This window comes from Myodes glareolus, chromosome 2 (genome assembly GCF_982192425.1).
Source record: "Myodes glareolus chromosome 2, mMyoGla1.1, whole genome shotgun sequence".
Lineage (NCBI taxonomy): Eukaryota > Metazoa > Chordata > Mammalia > Rodentia > Cricetidae > Myodes > Myodes glareolus.
Window position 1 is genome coordinate 104,819,831 of NC_142027.1, and position 19,939 is coordinate 104,839,769.

General features: G+C 49.5%; 1 protein-coding gene across 2 annotated transcripts in view; it reads left to right on the forward strand.

Annotated features, from left to right (window-relative positions):
• Mad1l1 (mitotic arrest deficient 1 like 1) overlaps nt 1–19,939 on the forward strand; it is a 317,552-nt gene that overhangs the window by 77,260 nt on the left and 220,353 nt on the right. The window lies entirely within an intron of this gene.

Here is a 19,939-nt window from a genome sequence, read left to right on the forward strand (position 1 = left end):
TGAGTACATATAATAATTGTCTTTCTGGATCTGGGTTACCTCACTCAAAATGATGTTTTCTAGCTCCATCCATTTTCCTGCAAATTTCAAGATGTTGTTATTTTTTTCTGCTGTGTAGTACTCCATTGTGTAAATGTACCACATTTTCCTTATCCATTCTTCTATCAAGGGACATTTAGGTTGTTTCCAGGTTCTGGCTATGACAAACAATGCTGCTATGAACATAGTTGAGTACATGTCCTTGTGGCACGATTGAGCATCCTTTGGATATATACCCAGAAGTGGTATTGCTGCAGACCTATGAGTCTTCAAGAGGGCTGCCCTGTGGCTCAGGGCCTCAGGTTCTAAGCACTCCAGCTTCATGCCAGTCTTCGCTTGACTGTGAGCGCACCTGGTTTGAAGTTGGCATTAGTAGGCTCTATGTCGGGGCTGCTGGTAGTGCCGTGTGCTGCATAGGGGTCTCTAGGACAGTTGTGTAGCTAGGAAGAATTTGAACAGAAGCTCATAAAGGTCCTGTGGAGATTCCCAGCCAACCCCCAGTCACTTCCTCCAGAAGAACTCTTTCTCCAAAAGTCTCCACAACCTTTCTCAGCAACACCATCCACTGGGGACCAAGTATTCAAATACGGGAACCTGTAGGGGACATTTTTCATTGACCCACCACACCCAGCAGCTGTGAACCGCCAGTATCTCCTTAGGGAAAGGTGGGGCCCCTAAGTCTCTTCTCCGTTCATCATGGAGTATTGACTGGCTTGGATTGGGGCCCAGTCTCATACAGACCTTGTCAAGGGATCACTGTGTACTTATGAGTGCAGCAGGCATGTCTTTTCCAGAAGTCTGGTCCCCTGGCACTTCACCTTCTTCCAGTGTTTACACTCTCTTTCCCCTAGGCAGGTGTTTTTCTACATGTTGCCAGGCTTAGTGAGAGAAGTGATGTGTTACCTCCTTTCCTTTTGGTCAAAGGAGAGTTAGTGGGTTCCCATGTCTCTCTCTGTGGTGAGTCTGTTGTGATCTGTTGAAGTCCAGCGCCTCCTCATTGTCCAGTGCTGGGGTGTGCAGCTTGTTGTAGTATGAATTTGGTTCTGGTGGGCTGCTCTTTTCTCTGTCTGTCCGTCTGTCCGTCCATCCATCTCTGTGTCTGCCTGTCTGTCTGTCTGTCCATGCAAGATTCCAGAGACTCAACAATAGCCGAGCTATACAGCAACACGATGCTTTAGATTGCAAGGCAGTGATCAGGGTGGCTGTACACTGGTCAGTGTGCCCAGCTCAGCTGCTTCCTGTGAACCAGCAGCAGCTGTGGGCATGAATACTCAGAAACAGACTGCCATTTACATGAGCACCAAACAATGGGGAAAAAAAAGTCTGTGAATATGGGTAGAGCCTGTATGAGGAAAATTATGAGTTTGATGAAAAAAATCAAAGTTGTAAAATTTCAGAGAGATATACCATGTTCATGGACAGAAGAGTCAGTGCTATGGACATGACAGCTCTAACCAATCTGGATACAGTGTGACCTCAGCTGCAATCCCAGAAGTTATTCTGTGGGGTGTGTGTGTGTGTGTGTGTGTGTGTGTGCGCGCACGCACGCACGCATGTGTGCATGTTCATGTGTGGGTGCATACACTTGTGTCTTAGGGTACATGAGCACACATCTGCGTATGCATGTGGAGGCCAGAGGCCATTCTTGTCTCTCGTTTTTCAGATGCTGTTTGTTGAGTCAGGGTCTCTCTTGCTTAGAACTCAGCAAGCAAGCTAGGCTAGCTCATCTGGGTGCCCCAGAGATTTGCCTACCTCTGCTTCCCCAACTTTTAGATTACAAGTGCATGCTGCAACCATGCCTCGTCTTTCCCAGTGTGAATTCTTGGGATTCAGTTCAAATCTTCACGTTGCTCAGGGAGAACTTTGCCCACTGAGCCATCTCTCCCACCCCTGTTTTCAGGATACTGACTCATGGTTCTTCTTCCTTTTTTGTTTTTGTTTTTCTAGATAGAATTTCTCTGTGTAGTCCTGAGTGTCCTGAAACTTGCTGTGTAGACTAGGCTCGTCTCTGCCTCCTGAGTGCTGGAATTAAAGCCACCATGTCCAGCAACACATAGTTTCTTAAGTTTACGTAGGAAAGCAAGAGACCTAGAATGGCCAGGACACCTTTGAGAAAAATTGAAGGGGTGGCTGACATCTGACTGAGGTACTAAGTGGGAAGCTACAGTGATGGAGGCAGTGTGCCTGCCTGGGAGTTTGGAAGGGTCTGGGCTCTCATCAGCACAGCCAGCTAATCCTGGCAGCAGTGCACAGGCAGGTCAGAGGTAGGAGAGCCTTTGCCACAGGTATCACTGGAGCAACTCAGTAGCCACAGGAAAGAACCTCAGGCTCATGTCTTCTCTTGCCAGTGCTAACTCCAGAAGGATCATAAACCTATGTGTAAAAGCCCAAGTTTGAAAATTCCTAGGAGGTGATAGGACCTTCAGTTTTGTGTTGAATTTTGACACCCAACATGAAAAGCACAATTCCTGGAAGAAATAGTTGATAAACTCGGCTTGGGACATTAAAATTAAAAGTGTCTACTCTGCTGATTCTATTGCCAACAGAATAACAAGAGAAGCCATAGTCAGATGTAGTGGTGCAGGCCTGTCATCCCAGCTAGTAGGAAGGCTTAGGCAAGAGTATTATAAGTTCAAGGTCTGCCTGGGATACAAAGTGTGTTCAGGTTTAGCTTGAGCAATTTAATGAGACTCTGTCTCAAATCTAAAATGAAGGCTAAAAATTAGTTTAGTGGTTGAGCATCTGCCTAGAACTTCCTGGTGAGGGAGTTATAGGTGTGACTTATGGTAGAGCACCTGCCTAGAATCCCCCAGTGAGGGGCTGGGGTGTGACTCAGTGGTAGAGCCCCTGCATAGAGTCCCCCAGTGAGGGGCTGGGGTGTGGCTCAGTGGTAGAGTGCCTGCCTAGAATCCCCCAGTGAGGGGCTGGGGTGTGACTCAGTGGTAGAGCCCCTGCATAGAGTCCCCCAGTGAGGGGCTGGGGTGTGGCTCAGTGGTAGAGTGCCTGCCTAGAATCCTTCGTGGGGGGCTGGGGTGTGGCTCAGTTGTGATATGTGACATATATGCGGCATGCACAATAATGTGTTATATGTGACGTGTAAAGCCAAGGTTCAATCCCTAGTCTTGGGGCAGCAGTGGTGGAGGAGTAGCAGCCATAAAACATGAGAAAATATTTGCAAAATGCATGTTGAAGAATTACCAGAATACTAAATATGCAATGAACCCTTAAAACCCAGCAGTAACAATCAAGTTAACAAAATGGGTAAGAGATCTGAGAGTAGACTTCTCACTGAAGAGAGAAGCAGATGGCAAATAAGCGTTTGAAAAGATGTTCACCATCACGTTTCACTCGGGACTGTAAACGAGGACGAGGCACCCCTGTATGCCCATTGAAATGTCTCAGCTTCAGAGCACTGGCCGTACTAAACTCCAGCAAAGGAATAGGCAGAAGCTGCCGTTCTTTGCTGGTGGGAATCTGAGATGGTACAGCTATTTTAGAAGACAACTTTGCAGTTTCTTACAAAGGTAAACATACTTTCACCATGTGGCTCAGCAGTTGTACCCTCTGGGGCATACCCAGATGAATCAGAACCTGCATCCACACAGCAACTTGTACAGAAGCACCGACAGCACTTTATTTTTAACCTCTGTCCAACCATACATTGAGTATGTGTGTGTTCATGTGTCACTATGGGCATGCATGTGCCACACGGATATATGCTGATTGGAAGACAACCTCAGTGTCAGTATTTCTTCCAACCTTGTCGGAGACAGGGACTTTCTGCGGGTTTTCCACTGCATCCATCAGACTAGCTGACTCACAGGCTTCTGTGGATTCTCGTCTCTGCCTCCCATTTCCCTGCAGAAATGCTGGGATTGCAGCTGTGCACTACCAGGTCGACCTCTACCTAGGCTCTAGGGTTCTGAATGCCATCCTCCTGTTTGCATGGGAAATGCTTTCCTCACTGAGTTCATCTTCACAGTCCAAGCTTAATTGGCAAAGTCTTGGAAGTAGCTAGGATGACTTGGTGACTGGATACATAAACTGGAACACCCAGAAAGTGGGGTACTGTTGAGTGCTTAAAAAAAAAAGAGAGAGAGAAAGAAAAAGACTACGCAGCTGTGGGAAGACAGACAGACTTCATTGTGAGGCAGCAGAGAGACGGATGCTGGTCTTCAGTTCCCTTTCTCCGTAGTTAGTCCAGGACCCGGCCGAAGAGCTATATTTACAGTGGGTCTTTTTACTCAGTTAATCTAGAATTTCCTTTACAAACACACCTTGAATTGTGTTCCATGGTGATTCTAAATCATCCAGGTATGTAGAAAAGTTTACTTATTACAGTTACTAAGTAAGATGGGGTTAGAGAAGGAGCTGTCTCAGAGATGAGGTTCTTGAGGTCACATGCTTACCCTCTCTGCAGAATGCCTAGAATCTGTTTGTGTGGAGAGTCATGGATGCCATCTGAGCGTGGTGACCTGTCCTTCCCTCGCTTTGGCCCAGCGGTCTTGGGTTGGTCCCTGTCACCCCTCAATCTATGGTTGGACAAAGCAGAGTTTTGTGGCTCCCATTGCACTTTGGGAAGAACAGACCATTTAGTGACCAGAACGACTGAAGTGAGGAGCTGTGTTGCTGTGCCCCTAGCCTCTCTTATGGCTGCTGCTGGGGATTAAAGCTGGGCCGTTCGAGCCTGGGATTGTGGAAGTGTCAAGTGGAGGATGAAGCATGGACTTGGTGGACTCCCCTGAGCCACCTATAGTCCACTGGTGGGCAGCCTGGGCTCCCTTCACTTAGGAAGATGTTCATCAATTGTGGGCATGTGGTGGGGAAAGGCTGGACTCAGGTGTGTGCTGTCAGTGCCTGGGCCTGGTGTCCCCTGGGGTGGGTGCAGCGGGCAAGGATCAGTGGTTCTGTAATAATCTCTTGTCTTTCTGTTAGAGAGACTTTCAGCGCCCTCTCATTTCCATGCTCTGCTAATTTTATGGTCGTTCCATATTTTCTTGTCATAAATGTAACAGATTTTATTGTGTTTAAACCATTTTTTAATATAGATTCCCATAAAAAGCTGGAAAAGTGAGAGGCTTGTGCCTCATCAGACCTTGGAATGTTCACCCACCTCTTTTCAAGCGTTTGGGTTCTGCCACCCATGGAGCATTCTGGAAGTGCTCCTTATGTGCTTGGTTGGACGTGCTGTCCCCAAGGGGCTGTGCCCTTGTCTGTCCTAACTGAAGTTCCCAGTGCATGAGGACCTGTCAAATTCGTGGACTCATTTGTAAATGGTAGACTTGCAGAGAGGGAATGGCCAAGGCGCTGGGACGTAGGTCTCCTGTCATGCAGTTAGCCCTGTTCATGGCACAGAGAACTTATCTATGGCCACTTGAATTGCTTCTTGACCCCAAATTGTCTAGTCTGCTCACCCAGCTGTCCCCAGGAATATTTACAGGGAGGGCTGTCAGGGTGCCAGGGCCTTCTGGCTTGTAGAGCCAAGCCCTGTTGTCTTTGCACATGGAGTCCTGCTGTAGCCTGGAAAGTGGTGATGTGGTTCACAGTGCACATTGGGTATTGGTTCCATGTTGTACCCTGTCCGTCACCTACAAGAGTGGGAACACTAACCCAGGCAAGCTGCCCCAAGAAGGATGCTTTGTGATTTATTTTGGAGATCCATGACTGTCCTATAATTTGTTCTAAACGTCGTATCTTAGTGTCAGTTTTAAAGCATTTAAAGGATGTGGTGGCCTCAGCACTCAGGAGGCAGAGGCAAGCGGATCTCTGTGAGTTTGAGGCCAACCTGGCCTACAGAGAGAGTTCCAGGACAGCCAGGGCTGTTATATTTTTGTTTATTTTTTATGTGATTGTGTGCAGATGCCTGCGGCTCACATGTGGACAACTTTCAGGAGTTGGTTCTTTCCATTCACCACATGGGGCCTGGGAATTGTACTTAGGTTGTCAGGATTTCTGGGAAGCCATCTGAATGGCTCCTCACTGTTAGCTTTTAAAATAGTTTCCAAAGTTAGTTTCCAGTTTATACTTCTGATCCTGTTAGAGTCTTTGGTATTCAGTCTCCTCTGATGGTTCTGATCTCCTTTGCTTTGTTCTAGAACAGATTAGGAACTTTCAGGCCAACGTTGCACATATATCTTTTGGACTTGCAGGGAACTTGTGAGGCTGGGTGTTGATTGAGGCCTTACCCCATTGGCCATGCGCTGATGGTGCTGGGCTCGGCCTTCAGCAGGCTGCACTAGGGCAACCTTGTGGACTTAACAGTCAGGCCTGTTTCATCTAGGTCCTTCTTCACTGGGAGGAGCAGAGCCCCTGGAAGCAGGGAGCTCAGTATGGGAGTAGTATCTCCTCGGTAGGCAGTGGGACATGGCTGGCTCTTATATGGGTACTGAGGTGGCCCTGGAAGCCAGAAATCCAACAGGGTGGTGTGTAGACCCCTAGGTTGTTGGTAGAGAGCCCCTGTCCGTCAGTTTTCCTGGAGGCTGGATTCCTGGCACTGAGATAACGCTTCTGAGGCAGGCAGGTTTCAGTTATCACGTGGTGTCTACCATCTGTCAGACCCTCCTGGTGCTCACCCCTCCCCTGAGGAAATGTTTTCTTCACAGTTCACTGGATCCCAACAGGACAGCTTTCCTGACTCCTCAGGGCCATGCTGGCAGCAGATCCCATGATGCCACAAGTTTCTCTGTGCTGCCCACCTGTCTGCCCCTCTGACAGGGCTCGCCATGTTAAGCCTGGGCCCTGTGTCCAGACAGGCCCCTGGGGATGGCTCTTGGCCTTTCTCTGAGCTGCTGCAGCTCCAGCTCCCTGGACCAACTTGGTATGTGGACAGAAATAGCCACATTTGTCTTTCTGATCCTTGGGATGGAGTGAAGAACCAGCAAGATGAGCCATGTGTCTACTCTTCTCTCATCAGGAGATGGCAGTCCATCCACCCTACCCCCGCTTTTTTTCTTTCTTCACACAGTTGTCTTTTGGAAGGGTCACGTCCTTTGCTCAAAAACAATGCCCCAGCTTCAGAGTCTCACGTGTTGCTGAGCTAGTGTCCCGTGGAATTCTCATGTTTAAATAGTGCTGGACAGCAGCTGCACAGGAAGAGCGTTGCCAGGCATGGTGGCCGAGGGAGCCTTGACGAGCCTTTGGAAGCAGAAGCCTGTCCTGTGTGACACAGCCCCAGAGAGACACACCTTTCAGTTTTGTACCTGTTCCGGCACAGGCAACTTTCCTTAGAGCCCACCTTGGACCCTCCTCTGAAGGCACATGCGTCTTCCCGACCACTCACGCGTCACCCCACCCATACTGGTTCTAGCTGGTGTCTTAGTGCTCAGGGACTCTTTGAGTATGCCATCAGGTCTACCTATAGTACTGCTTCAGTCCTGGCTGGTATTGAGCAGAGGGCCCACTGGCTCTGGGCCTGGAGAACTGCAAGCCACAAACTCAGGTCCCTTTCTGCAGCGATCTCTCGTGCCTGGCCCCTTCATCCATTCATGCCTGCAGCCCACTGAGGTGGCTCTGCTCACCCTGTCCTTCCCTCATGCAGGTATTGGACAGGTAACTCTTAGAGGGGAGGCCACTTGGGTTTCCTATGTGATATCCTATGCCTACAGGAAGGAAGGCTCCTTCCTTCACCCTGGCTGGCCCATATGAAGAACCCAGAAACACAGAGTAGGTCAGCTCTTTATGGTGGGGTCTTCTATTCCTGGCTCTAGGAGCTCAAGGTTCTTCAGGGAGTTCTGTTCAAGCAGACAGATTCCAGCTGCCGTGGTCCCACATTACATGCTGGATCTAGAGAGGCCTGCAGACGCGGACAAGCCTGACTCAGTGGCTCTTAGCCATACCTGTATCACCAGAGAGAGACTTTCTAGTGGTCACGGTGCAAGATCAAACCTTCAGCTGCCCTCTTGGATAGAAGCTGGGTTCTTCCCTCCCTCCCTCCCTCCCTCTCTCCCTCTCTCCCTTTCTTTCTTCCTTTCTTTTTTGGTATGTGTACGTGCGTGCATGCAGGTGTGCAGCCATGCAGGTGCATACTGAGGCCAGAGTTCAACCTTATGTGTCATTCTCAGGAGCTTCCACCTAGTTTGAGACAGTAGCTTTTCTGGCTGTGAGCTTGGTGATTTACCTATGATGACTGGGCAGCCCACCCCGAGGTCCTTCTTTCTCTACTTCCCCAGCTATGTGTTTACAAACTTGCCAACTTTCCTAGTTTTTTATGTGGGTCCATGGGGACAAAGGTAGGTTCCTATGCTTGTGTGGTGAGCACTTTAATACATGAGCCTCTGTTTCTTTATAGACTCTTGCTATTTAGCCTAGGCTAGGCCGTAAACTCAGGATGTCCCTGCTTTACTCTCTAGAAGGGGTTGGTTCCCAGGAATCCACAACTGGCAACTAGTCATTTTTTGTTGGATCTTTGGTTCCGCCTCAGATGTGGCCTCAGGAGCCACAAAGATGCCTGCCTATCACACTGTGGAGGACCTGCTGATTAGATGTTGCCCACCAGGGGCGGCTGGCTCACAGGAGCAGGAGTGCAGGGTTCTCGTGGGGACTGCTTTCTTGAGACAACTTGTGCATCTAGAGCTTCTGGTGACTTCTTTGCTGGTGAGTGCTGTCTCATGACCTGAGCTGCCTGTTTTCCATACTGTAAAGGCCTCTGCCGCATCTTGGAAGTGACCGGCACTGTGCCCTGTGAATGGGCTGCCAGACTTTGAGGAGAGCCATCTGGTGTGATGAGAAGTGATTGAGTGGCTGGTGACAAACGCTACTCAGTGACAGAGCTGTGGAATAATTAGTCTGGGACCAGAGAGCTATAAAAAATTTGTAGGCAATGGAATAATCACCTGGTTCATGAAAGCCAAATTGGTTTGGCAGCGATCTGGGGTGGAGGCTCCAGCAGCCACTGAAGTGCTCAATGGTGGAAGGACCCGAACCATTCATAATTTACTATGTCTTAGAGCAGCCTCTGTGTGTTCTTTTAACAAGTGGATTCCATTAAACACTTTCTCTTCTTTGACAGTTTTATTCTTATATGTGATGTGTTTTGATTACTTCTCCCCATTATGTTCTCTGATCCCCTCCCATTGAACCCCATTTTCTTTTTAGCCCATCTTTTCTCCTATCATTCTTTTCATTTGATTTTTCTTTTCTTCCATTATGTGTGTTTCCCACTGCATTTAATCAGGGTTGTGAATGAACATGGGTGGGGGTTATGGCACTTGAGCACCTTATCTGAGGCTACACCACTTAAGAAATGATTCTCTTTTACCCCCCTTTCACTTTCTTTGCTTTCACTGCTCATGACTCTTCAGGGAGGAGTGGGGTTCTCGTGAACCCCTTTCTTATCACTTACAGGATGTTAAACCTTATTGGTGCTGTGAATTCTTGGGTTTGGGGCCAGGTTTTTGGCCACCACATATGTCAGTCTAGCTTCCTCATGCCTTCCATGGAGGCAGTGTCTTCTCTTTGTTTCCCATCTCACTAGGAGTCTGGGAGCACAGATATGCTGCCTGCCCCAGTGACCCGGACTCGTGTGACAAATGCTTTCCTGCTGCTCAGCCACTTTGTAGCAGTTTTTGGTTGCTGGTCTGTCATGCCCCTTTTCTTCTCTGCACATCTTTTGGTCATCTTGCTAGGTTTTTGCCAAATCCAAGGAGTGGTTGCCTTGCCCACCTCTCAGGTGACTCACTTCTTCCATGTTGTCATCTGAACTGCCATTGAGGTCTGAGGCTAGGCCTGTGTTGCTGAGACTGCCATTCCTCTGCCTTCACATGCGGACAGCAACCCTCACCCAGCATGGGCTGTGCTGAGACTTCTCAGTTCAGGGCTGTAAATGTCAGGAAGCCAAACGATGGTGGGTCGTGCACTAATTGGCCGCGCGCTTGGAAGCGGCAGGCAGGCTCACTTTTAAGTAGGCGCTTTGAGCTGGCCTTCCTGCTGTCTGTTCTGAAATTCTGACGGTGGACAAATGTCAGAGGCTTTCTCCACACCACCACTTTCGTCTTTTTGAAGAGACCCTGGAGGGCATTATGGGAAACAGAAGCAGCCCCTGTCTGGTTTTAAGACAGTCATAGAGAGCTCGTACCACTCAGCCTCTGGCCTTCTCAGGTGTATCCTTCTTCCATTAGGCAGAGGACCAGCAACTGTCATCACCCCCATCAGGAACACTGGCTGTTCTGAAATCTCAGTTCCATAGTTCCTTCTTTTGGGGCTCGCTAAACAGGTTCCCAGGCTCGCCTAGACAGACAAGAGCTCGTAAATATTCATAAGTATTCCTGTCAGAAATCGTGCTTAGAAATAAAGCTTTACTTTGCTTCCTAGCCTGGGGAGAAAGGTGTAACTGCCTGGTAGTCAGAAATGTAACCAAGTGTCACACTTGTGGTGGACAGACAAAGGGCCATTGTATGGTACCTTGGCTCTTCACAGAGCCCAGCCTAGGCTGGCGTGTCTCCTCCCTCCGGCCAGACCCTGCTGTACTGGAACCTGTTCTGCTCATCTTCCCTCTCCAGGGTTTGATGGCAGTGCCAGGGGCACTCAGAGGACTGAAGAGGTGACTTGGAAATGTATGGTGGCCTTTTCTGAGTTTTGTTCAACGGTCTACTTTGTGCACAGTCTCAGTTTACCCCTAGCTTTCCAGCATACTGTGTTTCAAAGGCAGTTCAGGTCACTAGACAGGATTCTTTCTTTCTCCCTCTCTCTCTCTCTTTCTTTCTGACAGGGTCTCATGTATCCCAGGCTGGGGTCCAACTTGCTGAGTAGCTGAGAATGGCCTTGAACTTCTGATCCTGCCTCTACCACCCAGTCGCTGAGTTATAGGTGTGCACAACCATATTCAAAGTATGCTGTTCAAACACAGTATGCAATCAAAACACAGATCTTTTTATGAATGCAAGGCAAGGAGTCTGTCAAGTGAGCCACATTGCCAGCTCATCCCTGGGTGGGTTTCTGACGTGGTTCTTCTCTGGCTTTGCCTTCGAAGAGTGATTACTGCTGCAGACACCTCTGGGTCACAGATCCTCTGGCTGTGAAGATCATCTTCATGTGATGAGCCTGCTGGTCAGGGGGCCTGGCTTACAGGAACTCTGGCATCTCTGAGTTGTCATCGTGATCCTCCTTTGCTTGTCCTGCCACCACAGCCACAGACTGCTCGCCCTGCCTTGTATGTCTGTACTGTGGGGCAGGCATTCCTATCTCTTCCCGGGGTCTGGTCCACCTGCTTTTTCCCGTAAGTCCTCAGGGTCTTTGTCTCTAGTTGAAATCCAGTGTCCCTCTTCCCAGGGGTACATCTGTGCAGTGTCTCCCTGCCATAGCATCGATGTGTCTGACACATGCCTGTGCCCGCTGGCCAGCAGGTTTCCCGAGTGAGTAGCAGTGGGTGGTGTGGGGGCCACTTTAGCTGAGATCACCCTCCGCCATGCAATCCCTGTCTGTGGAGGCATGGTTGAGGATCTGTGAGGTCCTGGACCCTCCTGCCCAACAGAATGGGCCCCTCATTTCTGTTCTCCTGCTTCCCTGGGCCATCTGTTTCCAGTTGGTCCTAGTACAGTTCCTTCCTTTGCGTTCCTTAAGGTTCCAAGATTTCCCACTGGTTCTGCTTGCTGTCTGTCCTTCCCCCAGGGCCCACTACTGACAGCCCTCTGAATCCAGTCCCTAGGCTGACCTCTTAGTGCCATCTTCTGACCCTTTTACATTTTTGTTTATTTTATAAGGTATTGGGCCTTTGGAGCCCAGTGCCCTGAGATGTAGAAGGATGGGAGGGACTTTCTGATCAGTGCCTGTGGTTCCACTTTCAGAGTATTTCTAAAGGATCTGTGTCTTATGTCCTGTCTCATACACATCGTTTCCTGTTGTGTAGGGGATGAGCTGAACCTGGGCATGGCCTCTAGCTGCTTCAGAGTAGATGGTATTGGACACATGTCACCGTCAGCCTCACATGTGAAACTTGCCTCATGCCCCATCTATAGCCCCCAGCTCCCAGTTTTAGGGGGGGGGGGAGTCTTGTCTGCTGGGAGATACGTTGTGGGTAGCGACAATGGTGGGGGTGATGGACTACCTTTGCTGAGTGCTTACTCCACCCTTGTGGTGACTTTTGAGGCGCGGGCTTAGGCACAGGCTTAGGGCAGGGATCTGCACCGATTTCGATGGATAGTGGGCTTCTGAGAGAAAAGACCTTCTTCTAGAATGATCTGTCCATGGGGGTGTGGGATAATGAGTGAGAGCTGTGGTCTCTGACAGTGCCTCCATTCCCCTGGGTTACCTACCCCGCCCAGCTGAGCCCACATCTGGGGTTTCAGCCCTCAGCCCACCCCTTCCTTTCCGAGCCGCATGCTACTGAGGGCCTAATGGAAGGCCATGTAGGAACACTGGCTTTCTAGAAGTAGCTGGAAAGCTCTTGCCAGAGAGACAAAGGTGCTGACTAATTGACGGCTTTATTTATTTATTTCCAGGCCTGGATGGTAAACAGCTTTGATTCTCTGCTCAGCAGGAACAGGCGGGAGGCGCTCGCCTGATTGATTCCTCACCTGCAGGCATGTGTGGGGGGAGCCCATCGATTGGGCACCGCCTGACAAACCTGCTTGAGAGTGGCCTTAATTGCCTCAAGACTGGCCTGCTCACACCAGGCCCCAGCAAGCTTTGCTTGGAGGTGTCGCTTTACTTGCTTAGGGTCTTACCCTCCCCAGGAGTGAGGTCTCTCCCCCTCAGTGACCGTGGAGGCACCACAACTCCTTCTGGATGCTGTCCATTCATTGGCCCTGGAGGTCCAGGCTACTGGGTGTACTCCCTAGGTTGCCAGAGAAAGCAATGCTATGAGGAGCCTCAATGGGGTCAGAGAAACTGAGAGGCCTTTGCAGACAGTTGAGGGCTGGTTGACGTCTTCTGTGTCTACGTTGTTAGTCTCTTCTCACAGTGACCAGATGTCTGGCTGGTATGGGTTCGTGTATGTCCAGTTTCCTTTTTTGCCTCTGGGCTGGCTGGGACCTGGTGCTGTCTCGTGGAGTGTTTTTAGCGAAAGTGGACAGTTGCCATCCCTGTCTGTTGACTGCTCAGCTTCCTTACCTTTTAATGGTCAGTGTGGGCAGAGAAGATCCTGCTGTATTTGGGGTGGGAACTCCAACCTTGTGGTGCAAGCTGGGCATGGGGACAATGCCCCTATCTTCTTACCTTATTATAGGGGACAGTTTAGAACATTCAGTTGCAATGAAATGTTCATGTATTTATTCTTTATTTTTTGTTTGTTTAAGGATTAGCCACCAGAGTCGGTCCTCGTTCGAGCCTGTGTGAAGGGTGGTATGAGCTAGGGTGTCCTGAGCCTGCTGTCTTGTCTGACCCCCAGGATAGTCAGTTCAGGCAGTTAGTGATCCCAGGTGCACTGTCTGCTCACATATCTGTGACTTGTCTGGTGTGCTCTCAGGTGTTCCGTCCCCACCCCATGCACTTCTGTTTGGCTGTCCTTGGACCAGCCTGTTCCTGGGACAGAACAGAGTCCAGGTTGATGGTCCTCACTGTCCGACCCAGTGGAGTCGGGCTTCCTGCTTCGAGCAAGTGATGCTTAGGTCTCCTGGGCCTGGAGACTGTTGCTTACTTGCTACTGGGGGTCTGGGCCCAGTGGCTGATGTCCTTGGGCTTGTTTAACTCTGGTTCCTTTTGTCAGCCACAGTCTAAGACTGCTATCCAGAAATCACAGCATAATCTCGCACCTCTTCCTTCTAAGGCGTGCTTAGTGCTGGTTACCTGGAAAAGCAAGATCAATGGCTCTACTAATGAGCTGCTTGCTGAGAGCTGTGCGACTGTACCAGCCACCCATGGGGAAACTCCAGGCAGGCCAGTGTGCTTTGACTTTGTAGACTAAAGAGTGTGTGTATGTGTGTGTGTGTCTGTCCTCCCCCTCCCCTTGTCCCTTCCTGGGGGTTGGGTACATCAGGCTTTGTGTTGTGTTGGGGACATGTTCTATGTGAACTTATTCTCTTAGCTGTGCCAGTGCCGACAGTTAATGTAGGAACGGGAGCTGGGCAGCTGTTGGAGACCAGCTTTTGATGAGTCTCAGACCTAGACAGACCCTCAGCTGTCTTTTCTAGGTCTGTCCTGTGAATGGCACCACACAGGCCTACCCCATCAGAGCTTGGTATCTGGAGCAGCAGGGCCTGGATATTCCTGCAGGTTTGTGTTGCTACAGGTGTCCCTCCCCTGAGACCTTCACTCATGCTTGCATGAGTCTCGTGTCTTATGACTGCATAGTTTATGTGGGTGATGTGACTTCATGCCATCTCTTCAAGATGGAATGCTGTAGCAAGGTATGCTGGCTAGTTTTATGTCCACTTGGCACAAGCTAGAGTCAACTGGGAAGAGGGACCCCCGATATCGAAAATGCTTCACCAGATTGTTCAGTGGTGTGCTTTCTTGGTTGATGTTTGATGTGTGTGTATGTTGAGTTGAGTCAGGAGGGCTAACTCACTATGGGCAGTGTCACCCCTGGGCTGGTGGTCCTGGGTACTATAAGAAAGCAGGTTGAGTAAGCCACAGTGAGCAAGCTAGTAGGCAGCTCCCGTCCATAGCTTCTGCTTGAGTTCCTGCCCTGAGTTTTCTTCAGTAATGGAGTGTGACCTGAAAGCTGTAAGCCCTTTCCTCCCCATGTTTCTTTTGGTCACTGTGTTTTACCACAGCACTAGAAACCAAATGAAGACACAGGGCTATGGTGTCTTCTTGGCTGGGCTTTTTCTAGCTGGCTTCTGTACCTGACCCTTCCTGGGTGACTCCAGCACCTATGAATAGACTTCTCTGCTCTGTCCACAGAAACCACACAAACTCAGCAGGATCAGTCATTCCCATACTGTAGTGTTGATGGCATTGGGAGGCACCTTTCTGTCGTGCAACTACCCCCTTGTCCCTCCTGCAGATGTAGCTCAGGCCACTGCTCTGGCTCTGTTGTCCCAGTCTGGCCTTCTTCCACGGGCTCATTGACACATCTCTTGAAACTAGGTGGCTTGTGTGTGTTTTTAGAGAAGTTGATATTGTTGGTGTTGTTGGGAAGTGGATAACAAAGACAGCCCCGGGTTGGGATGCTGTTTTGGGCACTCACTGGAGGGCCGCACTCAGCTCATCTCATTCTGTGCTGTGCTCCCACACAGGCCCTGTGGCCCACAGTGTCAGGTTGTGCTGGAGGATGTTGTCCATGGTAGCGAGAAGTAGCAGTGAGCATGTGGAACATGTCCTTTCTTGTGCACATAGGAGCAAGTGCAGGATGGTTTGAGCAAGGGGTGCATGTAGTCTGCTGTCCTTAGTAAAAGTGTGGTTTAGTCTGCAGGATGAGGAAATAAAGGGGCTATGGGACTATGGGGCTATGGTGGATTGGGGCCAGGCAGGCTTCATGGTAGCAGTCCACACAGAAGGTTTCAGGAGGGCGGCCAGAGCAGGGGCCCTGGGAGGAGAGCAGGTACCAGCGAATGTAAGGGCCCCTGGAGCAGAGGCCTCGGGAAGTGGGCAGGACAGGGTTGGGTATCAGGAAGGAGAGACCGACCTGGGGCTCTACTGTATAGAGCTTCTTGGGAATGCGGATGGCAGACGGACCTTGGGGATTCGTGGCTCTTAGCTAGAAGGTTTGGAAGGATGGTGAGACCCAAGGTCACAGTCCTAGATGCCAGCAAGGAGGACTCTGGAGGTAGTAGGTCAGTGTGGCTGTGAAAAGTGGGGATTCAGTAGATGTTTATTGGGGATATCTGGAAAGCACCTTGAACTTTGGGGTGTATCAAAGTCAGTCAATCAGTCTGTCACTCATTCTGTTTGATTGTCTCTCTCTGTCTCTGCGCGTGTACAAATGGATGGATGTGTAGACATGTACATGTATGGAACCCAGAGGCTGATGCTGGGTGTCTTCCTCAATTGAACCTGGAACTCACAGTTCTTCTAGGTTGACTGGGCAGTGAACTCCAGGGATCCTGTCATTTTTTTCCTCCCCCTGCTGAGCTGGGTTTAGGTACCTGCTACCATGTCTGGCTTCTTATGAGAGTGCTGGGGATCCAAACTCAGGTCCTCATGTTTGTGAAGCAAGCATTTGGCCAAATAAATCATCTCAATCCTTGACTCTCAAGCCTGCAGGAAAGTCGAGGTTGACTGCTTCTGGCTTCTGGATGGGGAATGACTGTGGGCCTAGGATGGCTGTCCAGGGTAAAACACACCCATTTTTGAAACTGTCTTCCTGCCTTGCCCTACTGATGTAAGCAGGCTCTAAGGAGGCCCTACTCACATTGTTCAGGGGGCAGTGGAAGGCCCGTACTTCCCTGTGAGATGCAAAGGGGCCTGTGGGCTGTCACCCGTGTCCCTGAGAACTCTCAGGTCAGAGAAGCAGGGATGGAGGGCAGGAAGGAGCATGCACAGACATGCTGCCATAGGAGTGATGAAGTATGTCTGCAGGCCCAGGGCATCCTCTGTGCACAATGTGCTCTGAATATTGCATGTAGTCAAGAGCATGGGCTGCATTGCTGTAGCTGGGAATACAGCAGGGCATTGTCTTGTCAGCACATGCAAACTTTGTTTTTTGGGGTGGTAGTTCAAGTGAACACCAATCCTGTTGATGCCTATGAGCTGTTCCTTGTTTGAGCAACCCCAGGTTTCACACAGGCCTCTCAGAACTGCTAATCTGTAACCAGAACGTAGAGCTTTGCCTTAACTGTGGCATCTGGTCTACCTGCTGTGTTGCAGGCAGCTTGCTTCCTACTCCTCAGTTTGGTTGTTCATGAGGCACAGGCTCAGGTTTCTTCTGGACCATTAGTCATTTGAGGTGGTTCTTAAAAATTACCATAAAGGAAAGCTTTATGGTAGGGAGGTGGTTCAGCATGCCGTATGGTTGAGAAGGGTACTGCTCTTAGAGAGGACCCAGGTGAATCCCAGCACCCCTCTCAGCTGGCTCATAGCCACCTGTAACTCCAGCTCCAGGGGCTTTGATGCCCTCTTCTGGTCTCTGTGGGTACTTTCACTTGTGTGCACATACCCCCCTACAGACATACATCTTTACATTATTTTTAAAAATTGACATAGAGAAACCTTTGCTCTTTATTGTGCATACTTCTGTGTATTTTCACTTCTCTTTTGTCATGTTTAAGGCATGGCATAGCAGTTACTCTCCCGACCTGCCTCTTGAAGCTCAGCCCTTACTATGAGCACTCGTAGAAGAGATGTGTCCCTAGCACCTTGACATTTGCCATCTTGCCATAGGGAGTCTGGCTACTTCCAGTTTGTCAAAAAGCAACTGAAGGTTCTTTATATGGCTGCACAGGGTGGATGGTACCACTCTTCTTGCTGCATAGAATTCCACAGTAAGGATACAGCACAGCTTGCTCGTCTATTCTCTGTGTGAGGACATCTAACCTGTGAATATTTCATCATAAGGGTGAACCACAGTTTATCATCTGCTCTCATTTGAGCTGTTTCTGGTTTTGGAAGAGAAATGAAGCTGCTGCATATTCTCTCTCTCTCTCTCTCTCTCTCTCTCTGTGTCTGTCTGTCTGTCTGGTGTGGTACACTTTTAACTTCATGAGAAATGGCAGAAAGTTCTAATATTGACGTCCACACTCTGGAGTCCCAGCCCCTCCTTATTCCTCCTTGTGCTAATGCTGGTCTTGTTGTCGGTTTCACTGTTCCCATAGAGGTGTGGGCTACAGATGTATTTCCAGGTGTGCCCTCACCATCTCTGGAATTTTCCATTTCTTTGGCAACCTTCCTGTCATAGCCTATTTTCTGTATTCAACTCCCAGTGAGTCAAGATTGAGCCCCAGATGCAAGATTCAGGTTTTGTTCCCTCTCAATATACCCCAAGCATCCCTGCAGCCATTTTTCTTTCTTCCTCCCCAGCTTCTTTTTCATTTAGCTCAGGACTCTCATGACTTCAGCGGAACTGCATCCCTGGTTCATCAGAGCCACCGTTCTGTCTGTGGTGCAACATGATGACTGAGTATCAATGATTGTGATGGGAGTGGTACCCAGAGGTGTGGTATCCAAGGTGGAGGCTGGGATCTTATCCATGGAGGAGGGAGACCGAGCTGTCCTGAGCTTTCCTGTTTTAGAGCCCCTCACACTGCCAGGTAGTGTGGAGTGAGATACACAGCAGTAATCATGTGGCTTGATATACACAGTGTGAGGAGACACATGTTATGACATAAGTGTATATCACTGTGTGAGTGTGTGGCATGAAGTGTGTGTGTGTTTTAAGATATCTTAGCTGTAGCTGTCCGTCCCTTCTGCTGGTATTTTCTAGCTCTTTTTTTTTCTCTGTGTGTGCATGTGTGCCTGCATGTGTGTATATGTGTACATGTATGTGCATGTATTTATGTGTGTGTCGGCCAGAGGTGAGTGTCTTTCTCAACCACTCTCCACCGAATTTATCATTTTAAAGATTTATTTTATTATTTTCTTAACGCTATGTATGTGTTTGTATGCAGGTATGTTCACATGAATATGGTGCCTGTAGAAGCCAGAAGGGCATGCTGTATCCCTAGGAGCTAGAGTTATAGGTGGTTGTGAGCAGCCCAGTATGGATACTGGGAGCTGAGCTTGGGTCTTCTTGAAGGGCAGCAAATGCTCGTAGCCACGGAGCCATCTCTCTAGCCCATCCACCATACCTTCAGAGCCAGGGTCTCTCACTGACCTGAAGCTCACTGACTCAGCTGGACTGGCTGGCCAGTGAGATCCAGACAGCCTCTATCTCTGCCTCTCCAGCACTGGGATCATGGTCGTGTGTCACCACATTGACTTTTTACGTGGGTCCTGGGGATCTGAACTCTGGTCTTCATGCTTTCATGACAAACACTTTACTCTTCACGCAGTTCCCACCCTGCCTTCGAACATCACCGCCCCCTCCGTCTGTCTCTCTTTAGGTGTGTACAGAACTTTCGACAGTGGAGAGAGAGAGAAACAGCTCAATGACCAAGAGAGTTGATTGATCACAAAGTGTTTATGTATTGCCTGCTAAGAAACCATTTTGAATACAACAAGATCCCAGGGCAGGCTATTTGCCCTTTTCCATGAAGTGCAGGAAGATGTCTCACCCTGTGCCATGGATTGCCGGGTAATAGGTGGTATGTGATGGTATAGAAGTAGGATCTCTTGATGGCAGAAGCATCACAGGATGCCTTAATAGTCAAGAGATAGGCCCAAGAGAGTCACACTTGGGACATGACTGAGACCTGTGTTGAGGATGGAAAGAGGTACTTCCTCGGCTTTGTGCTTGCGCAGCCTTTAGGAACTTTTGGCCAGCTTGGCTCAGCCCCTTTGTGCTGAGTGCAGAGGGGACTGTCCAGACTGCACGTCTACAGTTGAGGGTTTGTGGGAGGTGAGAGTCATCAGGCCCCTGCTGTGGTCTGATACACCCTGGGGCGCAGGGCTCCTTCCCATGAACTGGAGGTCAGGGACAGGAGCAGCCTCTGTCCTTTGTCATAGGTGTGCCTCTTGTGTGTCAAGGCAGTGCGTGCCATGGTGCATTGCGCTGCATACCGTGGTACAGTGCATACTTTGGCGGATGCGTGCCATGGTGTGATGCTTGCACTGTGGTGCGGTGCATGCCGTACTGTGGTGTATACCATGCTGCAGTGAGTGCCAAGTTTCATTGTGTACTGTTGTGCAGTGTGTACCGTGGTGCCGGGTGTACTGTGGTGTCTTTCGTGCAGCTACACCTCACAGTCTGGCATTAAACGTGGCACTGGTACTCTGATGCCCTGTGTGAGGACAGTGTAGGGCTTCGGTCTTTCTGTCCTTTCACTAAGCTGCAAGATCAAACTATGGAGGAAGCTCTAGGGAATGCATGTTGTTTCTTTAAAAAAATAATTTAAACCTTCACAGTTTCATATTTATGCATCGATCATCTCCTTCCCCATTATCTTCTCTACTCCGCCTTCACCTCCTGATGAACAAGTCCCTTTCTAAT